Source organism: Drosophila ananassae, chromosome XL (genome assembly GCF_017639315.1).
Source record: "Drosophila ananassae strain 14024-0371.13 chromosome XL, ASM1763931v2, whole genome shotgun sequence".
Taxonomy (NCBI): Eukaryota; Metazoa; Arthropoda; class Insecta; order Diptera; family Drosophilidae; genus Drosophila; species Drosophila ananassae.
Window position 1 is genome coordinate 9,117,510 of NC_057931.1, and position 8,687 is coordinate 9,126,196.

The 8,687-nt window shown below is 38.6% G+C and overlaps 1 protein-coding gene across 7 annotated transcripts in view; it reads right to left on the bottom strand.

Moving 5' to 3' along the window:
- Positions 1-6,469, bottom strand: part of LOC6504725 (uncharacterized protein CG43867) — a 104,379-nt gene extending 97,910 nt beyond the window's left edge. For 4 of the 7 annotated variants that reach the window (XM_014904303.3, XM_014904301.3, XM_032453208.2 and 1 more), the window contains exon 1: positions 5,538-6,468. The gene's annotated coding sequence lies outside the window, so the exon portion shown is untranslated. Of the gene's footprint in view, positions 1-5,537 lie in introns of all 7 variants that reach the window. The other 3 variants (XM_032453206.2, XM_032453204.2, XM_032453209.2) reach the window with 2 other exon arrangements.
- Positions 6,470-8,687: the final 2,218 nt, after the last annotated feature.

The following is an 8,687-nucleotide window of genomic DNA, read 5'->3' on the forward strand; positions in this document are numbered from 1 at the left end:
CCGAAGTGCAGGAAATGTCAGCGTTGACAAGAAAATGCACTCGCTATGCCAAAAGGATATACACTTGACACAACCACACACACACACACACATGTACAGTATAAGCCATTAGCATATGGCCGGGAAAAAAAGGAGGAGAGAGAGGTGGTGGGTGGGGAGGCCATTTGATGATGCCAACACGGGGTGCATGTTTGCATAGCCAGGCTAAGTCGACACAAAAAAAGAAAAAAAAAAGGAAGGAAGGAAAGAAGGACGACAGGTCCTGGCTCCTGCCAGTCCTTGTCTCCCCGACAGCCAAAGGTTCAAAGTTCAAATGGGCCAAATCGGGGCCATCAATGAAAACAAACAAACAAAGTGCTCCGCTGGAGAAATGGCCAAGACGTATTAGACCAATATTATAGATTTGGCGAGTTGGTGGCACTGAACTCTGGATAGGGTTCGCTTTTAGGGATATTTGAGTCTAGGGATATGCCTAGTATCCTCTCTTATACTCGCCCTCTTATATTTTCTTAGAAAAATTGTATAAAAATTAACTATTTCTACTTATATTCTAATAAATGTATATTACATATCTATTATATTCCTTTTATATATATTATATTATATTCTCTTATACTTTTTACTTAAATATCTATACCCGGTACTCCTTTGACTCTTATACTTATCATAAAAAATAACCATAAATATCACTTAAATGGATCATTACTATTACTATTTATTTTTATTATACATATATATGTTATAGCATGATACCCGGTACTTCTTCCACCTTTTTGTTCTCATTTCAAGCTAATTTTCCTCTAAAAAGGATATTACTATAAGATACTCGGTACTTTTTAGACTCTTATACCTAAATTCATTCAATAGCCTCTCTTATATTCATAAAATGAATCAACTATCATATTTCTTGTATAGTATATGATACCCGGTACTTCTTTCTCCATTTCCATTGCATTTAAAATTGAATTTCTCAAAAAAAAAAAACATAACTATGAGATACCAGGTACTCCTGCTAATAATACTAGTACAATAGATTAACTAATCCTTTTATCCCAAAATATAATATAATAATAATAATACTATATAATAACCGGTACTCCCAACTCCCTTTCTATAAACTCTATTTCTCTTATACTAATTATTTTTATTTTTTATAAAAAAAACCACTTAAAATATTTAAAAAATCAACCTTTTTCTGACTCATTACATTAGTGGCTTTTCAAATATTCAACTCTGTGTTTTCCAGGGTCAGGGTAAGAGGTCACAGGTCACAGGACACGGCAAGGACCAAAACTCTAATGCTGATGGAGATGGAAATAAAAAAAGGAAGAAGAAACAAGGTGTTTTTGCGGGCAATTGGCAGGACGATTTCCTGAATTTTTCATTTGGCCAATAATCACAACATTTACCAACACCATAACTAAACATGCAACATCCCCCCACACACACATATATCCTTTTTTTTCTTCGTCCTGGCTCGTCCTGGCAGCTCTTCCATTGCCCATTTGCCATCTAGAAGGTTGTGTAGCTGCTTGATTTCTTTCCGCCGTAAATTCTCATTTACGGCTCCTGGAAAAGTCCTCCATAGTCCTGTGTGTGTAGTCCTGTATATCCTTGGCACTCCTCACCACCCCCCTCCCCCCTGTCGTGTTATATAGCCAGTCATTTAATCAATTATGCAAAAAACGATGTCGACGTCGACAGCGACGATGTATCGTAAAATGTTTGCCACGGTTGCTCCCGAGTCCTGTAACCTGCTCCTCCTTGCTCCTCCTCCTGTTGCCTGTTCGTAAAAGTATCCATATCCTGGCACGTTTACCTTTTCTTGTATAAATAATTAATTAAATGTACAGCAGTTTTTGGATACTGGCTTCACTTTTTCACCCCCCTATCGCCAAGAGGCAGGACCTTCGCTTTATCCTGCCAAAGAATATTGGGGCTATGGCACGTGTGCCGCAGGCTGGCAATCGCTGTTCGCTGTTACGCGCTCCAAGGACTCGTTCGGTCCTTGTTGGACCGAAAGCCACTTCGATTAGGGGAAGCCCCCTCCCCCCCTGAATGACTGATTACCGACGAAAGTTCAACTTGGACTCTATAATCGGGCTTCCAACTATTTCAATTACCTTCGAGAATCTTAATTAAAAGTTTTTCTTTTACAGGCATTTTGGTTAATTATAAGTCAGTTATCAGATACTAAATATTTTTCATGTCGCGAGAGTACTTTGAAGCTTAAAGGACTATCCGGAGAGTACCGGGTATCATATAATTGAGAAGAGTAGTTCTTGAAAGTAGTAGTAGTAGTAGTATTAGTAGTAGTAGTAGTATTAGTAGTAGTAGTAGTATTAGTAGTAGTAGTAGCATAGTAGCATAGTAGTAGTAATATAGTAGTAGTTAAATAGTAGATAGAAGTAGATAGTAGATATATATAGGACTTCTTCCTTCTCCTTTAACTCTTAAATATATATCCTTCTGCCAGCTGGCTCATAGTTTTCCATTCAGAGCCCGCTCTATCCCAGCAAGGACGATATCTGCAACGATATATCCCCATTGCGTACTCCCCGAAGCTCTTCCTTCGCAAGGACTCTGCCTGGAAGACTGGAGGGCCACTTGAGCCAAGAGGGGGCGTGGCAGCGAAGGGGCAGATGGCCAAAATTGGCCAAGTGAGGCAACATCACGTAGCCGACCCGTTTGCCAAGCGGACTTGAGAGGCATTCGGAGTCGAATGCGAATTCATACACGTTGAAAAAAAAACTTCTATTTTAAATAAAATATTAACAAATAATTAAATACTATTACTATCTAATAAAATACTATCTAATAAAAATTTTAATTAAATTTCCCTATTAAAAAATCCCCTTAATTTTTCTCAGTGTATGCACTCTACACAGAAGAGCCACTGTCTCAGTTTCGGTGGCTATTTTTAGGGAGTTGCCCCGCTTGCAGTCGGGGGCGTGGCAAATCCGTGCACACAATGGGACGTTTGGAAGGAGCTAGGAATTGGTAAGGACTCCCCGCCGATGTCCTTAGCACAGAGAGAGAGAGCCAGTGGCTCTTCCCACGCCCCTTCCCAAAAATAATCTACGGCAATTGCATATGGCAGGCAATAAACTTGGTCAAGTCTAAAAACAGCCACTGAACGACTGCCAACTGCGGTCTCCTTCGCTGGTTTTTAGCCAGTTTTCTGCACCACCCACCCACTGTACCCACATTTGACCAGCCAGGGTGGGTGGGTTATTTTGTGGTTTTGGTTCGGCCCATGTCCGTGTCCGTGTCCGTGTCCGTTGTGGGGAAATGGCAGAAAAGTGCTCTTGACATGTTTTTATTAAAGTTTCCCCCTTTTCCGGCAAAAACACAAGGAAATTGTCTAGATCTGATTCGCCCTTTCTAGTTTTCAACAGGCATACCCCCTAACTGTCCGTTAAAGAGAGGGTGGAATTAAAAACTTCCAATTAGATCATTCTTTCTTTTCATACTTATTATATGGTTTAAATAGGAATATACCCTTTTCTCTAATCAAATCGCAATTATCTTTTTAAACGAAAGGGGTGTCTCTTTAAGAAGGTGTCCGTTAAAGAGAGGGTTGAGAAATAAATTTCATTAAAATATAACTCTAATTTGTTTTAATTCTATTTAGATCCTATATCACTAAGTTCTAATAAAGATATACCCTTTTTTTAAACCAAATGTGGGTTTTATTTATAAAATAATTACTGTGTCCGCTTTGGGGGTCCGTTAAAGAGAGGGTTGAAGTAAAACCAACTCAAAAAGCAATCTAATTCCAATTTCTGCTTGATTTTCGTAGAATTAAGACTAGATGTTTTGAAAATTGTGAGAAAACATCTACTTCGAAGAATGAAAAACAAAAACTAATTATTTCCAGAAAATTTCCAATTTCGGTTTTGTTTTTTTGGCTATTTTCCTCGTCACTAGAGGAACAGAGTGTGGAAAACGCATCTGAAGTGTTGAAGTGTTTCCAAGGAACAAATAACAACAACAACAAAAATGAAAATGAAAATAAGGAGGAAGTGGTTGGGGAAAATGGAGTGAAAAATGTCCAACCCTTTTGGCTAATGTCTGGGAGCCATGGGATGGGGGCGGGGTTCGTAGGTGAAAACGGCAGGAAAATGGAGGCCCAGTCACGTATCTACGTGTTGGCAGGACATTTGAAGAGGAAATCGCAGGAGAACCCAGCTGAAAATGCAATCTGTTTTCTATATTATATATTTTTGTATAATTTTCTATATTATCCTTGATAGTTTTAAATAAAAAATAAAATTAAATTAAATATTTTGTCAATGTTGATGACTTTATTGTCCTTAGATATCCTTGGAATCAGATTGATATTTATTTTTTTTTTGATAAATATTTCACATATTTTGGCCAATTGAGGATATTTCGAATATCCTTCGGGGGGGATAGGAGATGGAGGGGGTGGCACTCAAGGAATGTGGCACCAAATTAACATAAATTCCGTTAGCCAGGGGGAGGGGAAGGGTGGGTGGTGAAGAAACTGTTACTTACACAACTCATGCAACATAGAGGGGGCGGGGGGCAAGGGGCGGAGTAACGGTAAACTAGAAGTCGAAGCATGTTGCAAAAAGTTCAACGACAGCAGACAGACGCAAAAGGAAGGCGACAACAGCAACAACGGGAAAGGACAACGATGTGGAGCATGCCAGGATAACGGTAAACAGGATCCAAGGAGGGTTGGGGGGTGCGACACAACAAAAAAAAAAAAATGAAAAGAAAAGCAAACCGTTGTTTCCTATGTCTACAGTGTCGCTTCTCCAACTATTCCCACAAGAAAAATCAATGGAATTGTTTGGTATATTGCGCCATGTTTGCCCCAACCCCCCTCCCAGCCCACACCCCACTCTAGTCCACCCACTAGCGCCCAGTTACAGTCAAGGGTAGAAATATTAGTAAGCTTTATTAGTAAATAAAATATTAAAATAGAATTTTTATCAAGTTTTTAGATTTAGAATTTTTACAATTAACTTATTCTTAATATATTATTATTTTAAAATGTTTATTTATAAAATTTTTGTTAAAAAATATATTTGTTTTAGTTATTAATACTTTCCATGTAAGTTTTCTTAAAAAATTATTTAAATAATATTTTACAAACTTAAAAATAAAATTAAATCTATAATTATTTAAAGTAAGAAAAGTAAGTATTTTAGTAGAATCTGTGTCCTATTTGAATGACACCCACTGTATTTACAGTTTTTCTCTTGATTTGTCTCCTTATTCGTGTTTTTTATTTTCTTTGCTATTTTTGTTGTTTTTTTTTTGTTTTTTGCCAAATTAGGCGACGACAAATGTCCTCTCTCCATCTTTCGGCTCCCTCTCTTTTTCTCTCTCTGTTGACATACTTATTGAAATGCCGCTCCCAAAGGAGTACAGCAACAACAAAATGAAAACATGAAAAAGAGAAAAGAAAAACAAAATGGGGGGAGCAGCCACCTGTCATGATCAAGGATCTTGCAAAAACAAAAAGGAAAAAACACAAAAAGAAAAACAAATACAGTACACACCTCTGTTTTTTCAACAGCTGCTGCTGCTGCTGCTGCTACTGCTACTGCTGCTGCTGCTGCTTGCTCCAAACATCATTATCGTGTTGCTGCTTTTCATTTTCATCATCATCGGCTTTGGGGCGGAATAAGCGGTCGCATGGGAATTTTCCTCGTCTCCCCCCTGCCCGGCTACCTTTTGCATTCGCATTTATCAAAACACGTGAGAGACGACTTTTGCGCAGGCAGCACTTTTTTTTTTTTCTTCTTTTGTTATTGTTTTTCTTTTCTTTCTCCTTACTTTGTGCCTCCTCTTCTGTGCCTCCTTTGCGACTGCTGCTGCTGCTGCTGCCGCGACAAAAGGCAATGAAAAAAAGCAACGGTAAATGCTGAAATGTCCCTCCAACTACCGACTGTTTTTCATTGTTGTTACTTGTTGTTGTTGTTGTTGTTATTATTTGGATTTATATTTTATTATTGCGGCTGTATTAATTTAGCATTTTGGCCAAAAACTTTATAAACAGCTGTCGCCAGTTTTGTTTTTATTCTTACACTCTCGCACTCGCTCTTGCTCTCGCTCTCGCACTCGCGCACTTGTTGTTGTTGGCACTGCTGCTTTTGTGTTGGGAAAGGTTTTTTGCTTTTCTTTTCTTTGCTTTTTTTTTTAATTTATTTAATTTTTCCTTTTTTTTTGCTTTGATCGACCAAGTGGCGAAAACACAAACAAACAAAAAAACTAACACACACACACACACGTTACACGATGAAAAAAATTAAATAAAAATCCAAACCACAATGGAATAAACATCAAATGAAACACCAACCGTTTTTTAACTAATTTTTAAACACGATTTAAGGCGATTTCTTTGAATTAATATTTCCTCGGCGAAGCGGCAGCGAAGTTAGCGACGCGACCGATTTTTTGAAAAAAAAATTTGTTTTTGTTGATGCTTTCAAGCTCTGCTGGCAGCTCTGTAACGGCCAACAGCTGTTAACGGGAGAGCGCCAAGTGAGAGTAAGCCACGTCGATGGCTCTCTCCACCCGCCGCTGTTAACAGCGCTGTTAACGAGAGTGGGAGAGCCAAAGAGAGAGAGTCAAGAGAAAAGATATTAAATAAATAATAAATTAAAAGATTCTTATCACAGGAATATTTAATTAAATGATTTATAATATTACTTAAAGTGGAAATTGCTTAGAGCTTAAAAATATCTATTTTTAGCAGTATATTTTATTTAAAACTCTTTTTTTTAACTTTATGTTTAATCTTAAACATTATTTTTATTTTTTATTTACACATTTTTTTAATATTTGTTTTAAGCAAATAAATAAATTGTTAACTGCTTAAATTATAAATTAAATTTAAAACTGCTTTCATTCTCTTAAATTTCTTATAGGCTTTCCCGTTATTTCCCTTTTTTTGTTTTTGTTTTTGTTGGAAGTGACAGGTATTTCAGGGACATATGTAATGGGGGGAGGGGGGAGGTGCGTGGCACACCGTACTGTACCCCAGTTCCGGTTGGAGCAATTAACGGGATTCCAATGTGTCTGGACGGCTGCAAAGAGTTTTTCCGACTCTGACGGGAAATTTCAAAAATTTCAATTCGCAAAAATTCACAGGAATGCGAAATCCTTCTTCCATACATGTGTGTGTGTGTTTGTATTGGTGTGTCCATTCGAATGTGTCTGCCCCCATATCCTTAGCCTGGCCGCCTGTGTCCTGCGGCAGGTGCAAGTAGAGCTGCAATCAAGGAGTCATCGAGTTGAAGGCGAGCTGTCATTTGGAGAAAGGGAGTGTGACCAAGGTCCTTTAAGGCTTCTTTTTAAAGTTGAATTCCCATTTTATCTTATATTTCTTATATTTTTTTCTTATAATCCTTGAAGCCTCATAGCTCCTTATTTTAAATATATTTTAACCTATATTTTTGTAAGGATAATAATATAAAATAAAATAATCATTGGAGAAAGACAGTGTGACCAAAGTCCTTTATGATTCAACATCTTTATCTACTTGTTGTTTGAAGTTTCTTAGTTTTTTTTGTTTTAAAAATATTTTATATTTTCTTAAAAAAAATTCCCTAAAGCAAAGCTTTAAAATATAGTTTAAAAATTGTGGCAAGGATTTTAAGGAACATGCCACAGACTCTTTGGAATGCAGCAAGTGGAGTCGCAGTTTATGGCCATCAAGTGGACCATGGCCGAGTGATTACACGTGCTCATAAACAACAGGACCTCCTCCCCGGACCTGGCACTCCTTGCCACAAGCCAGAGTCGCAGTCAGAGTCCTGGCAAACGGGAGACAAAACATGGCCAGGATGTGGCAGGTTGGCAGGACGACAGGACATTTGGAGTGGCCAGCAGGGATGGGAGTTTTTGGGGCGAGTTTGGAGTACCAAACACCATCATCATGATCCTCATAAGCATTGTCCTGCCACTTCTGTCCTGGGGGAGGGGGTGGGGGAGATGGAGCAGGACTCTGCAGGATTTATGGCCCGGACTGGGTTTTAATTTTGGCCAGGTGTCCAATTATTGAGACAGACACCTGCCAACTTTAAATTTCCCTTCAAATACACTTTTATTTTCATTTAAAAATATTTTTTACATTTTATTTCGATAAATGAATGGAGAACTTATACGAAAATCTACTTAAAAAAAGGACTCGAATATCCTTTCAGTGTAGAAAGGACTTGAACTAGGCGAAGAAAGGTGGAGAAAAGTGTGGAAAAGTCCTGAGGACACGACAGCGACAAAGTCAATAAATTTTGTGGCACTGGATTGGCCCCCAAAGCTGGTAGCCTTTGCCAGGATAACGTGGAGCTGGAGTCCTGAGGAGATGAGCTTGCTGAGCTGGCTGGAGCTGGCACTTACTTAGCCAGGACTTGCTCAATACACGGACATCAGGACATCTGAAGCTGCACCTGGCAACCCAGCAACCCAGCATCCTAGTATCCTGGCATCCTGGCCAAGACTCCTTCCTGGTTGTCCCAGGTGTCTATTTTAGCTGCTTTTAAGTTGGTTATGGTCTTGGCAATGTCTTGCCGGCTTTTAAGGATAATAACGGGACGAGAGCACAGCACACAGGACAGTCGAGGACAAGAGGACTAAACAGGACATGCTATAGATAAAGACGGCATCCTGAGAGTAGCAATGATAGAGTTAGTTATACACTGATTTTA